Source organism: Protobothrops mucrosquamatus, unplaced genomic scaffold (genome assembly GCF_001527695.2).
Source record: "Protobothrops mucrosquamatus isolate PMUCROS unplaced genomic scaffold, P.Mucros_1.0 scaffold546, whole genome shotgun sequence".
In the NCBI taxonomy this organism is placed as follows: Eukaryota; Metazoa; Chordata; class Lepidosauria; order Squamata; family Viperidae; genus Protobothrops; species Protobothrops mucrosquamatus.
In genome coordinates this window covers 232,632-234,522 of record NW_015386850.1, presented here as the reverse complement: position 1 = coordinate 234,522, position 1,891 = coordinate 232,632, and the positions used below count along the sequence as shown (strand labels likewise).

Here is a 1,891-nt window from a genome sequence, read left to right as displayed (position 1 = left end):
TAGTCCTTGACTTACAACCACTATTGAGCCTGGAACTTTGGTCATACAGTTTTGAAGTTGATCACATGACTGGACTTGATTTTACAACCATTTTTACAATGGTTGTTAAGCGAGTTGCTGTGGTCATTAAGCACATCATGTGGTTGTAAATCCAAATCCAGCTTAATGGTGGTGCAGTGGTTAGATTGCAGTATTTCAGGCTAACTCTGCCCACTGCCAGGAGTTTGATCCTAACCAGCTCAAGCTTGACTTAGCTTTCCATCCTTCCAAGGTTGGTAAAATGAGGACCCAGATTGTTGGGGATAATATGCTGACTCTGTAAACCGCTTAGAGAGGGCTATAAAGCACTATGAAGCAGTCTATAAGTCTAAGTCCTATTGGTATTATCTAATGGGCATATTTTAACATTTTTTGATGGAAAATAGCAAAAAGATTGCAAGATACAATTACATGACCATGGGAGGTTGCAAATGGTTGCAAATAAGAGCTGGTTGCCAAATGTCTGAGATACGATAATGTGACTGTAGGGATGGTACAATGACCGCAACTTCAAGGATTGTCATAACTTTTTTCAGGTACATTGGAACTTTGAACAGTTGTTCAGCAACTGGTCAAGGGCAACCTGTAACATTTTCTCTGTCTCTTTCTTTCAAATTTATATCTGAATTTTTGTAGATATGTAACCTTGACTATCTTCCATGAAGATGTCTAATCTACAGTATTTTTAATACTCTCTCTCTCCCTCTCCCTCTCCCTCTCAACCAGGTATCTTGACTTAATGTAAATCATTAGAAGGGGCAAAGTGTGGATCACTGGATCATGCTGAAATAACATACTTAACCCTCACCCTTCCTATTGTATACGCATGTTATAAGATTTCTTTCATAAATCAAATAATTGCTTTATGAAGGAACAATTCAGATTTTAAAAAATAGAATACCAAAGAAAAGTTAATCTCCTGGTCATACAGTTTCTTAGTCTGGCATCTTAAATAAGCTATTTAAAGATACTACTATCTTAAACATGCTATTTAAAGCTACTGCTAACAGTTTCTACCAATGATAGCTGTTGACTGAATAAAGTTTTCCTGACTATTGCCCCTATAATAGCATGCAATCCAGAGAAATCAATTACAGGCTAATTACTTCCCTGTTTTAATTAGTATGCCTGCCGAAGGGCAGAAAGGACACCCCCATACTGATCAGTGAGTTTGACAACTGAAATTGGTTTATCAAGGCCAGTAAAAGTGCACACTGGTCATGCATCAAAGATGCTACAAATTAATTTAATAGGAGAGCACATGCTGCTTTATTTGTCCATCCTTAGTGTAATAAGTATAATGTGTTACCTCTGAATGAGCAAAATGAAAGAAGGTTCCTAATTATATGGATGTGGAACTTATAGTGCCATATTATTTGTGTCTACTCAGAAGTAAGTTATATTGAGTTCAATAGAATGTATTTCTAATCAGTTGTGCTTAGAATTTAATTCAAAATTAATTGTAGTGAATGTACCTTTCTTCTGTGCCATGTGTTTAGTAATATCATTCATAAGAGAGAGAGAGAGAGAGAGAGAGAGAGAGAGAGAGAGAGAGAGAGAGAGAGAGAGAGAGAGAGAGCGAGCAGCAGAATTAGGGATTATGGAATGAAATTACCTCAAAAGACAAGGATTTAACAAGTAGTCAAGATTTTAACTAGTTTCAAAATTAGTGCGTTTATGGGAGGTCCTAGGTAAGGGTTAGGGTTAGGGCTAGGGTTAGGGTTGAAAAGTTTGCCTATGGATCAAAGTCTGTAGTGGTATTATGAAAGCAAGACCAACACATACTATAAAGTCAGAATTGCAGTCTTTGACATTATTTAATTTGTGCATTTATATCTCAGACCTCAATATA

The 1,891-nt window shown here is 36.6% G+C and overlaps 1 protein-coding gene across 1 annotated transcript in view; it reads right to left on the bottom strand.

Annotated features, from left to right (window-relative positions):
• The window catches only part of PLXNA2 (plexin A2), a gene marked incomplete at its 5' end in the record, with an annotated part of 261,184 nt that overhangs the window by 125,108 nt on the left and 134,185 nt on the right, over positions 1–1,891 (bottom strand). The gene's annotated exons all lie outside the window — the stretch shown is intronic.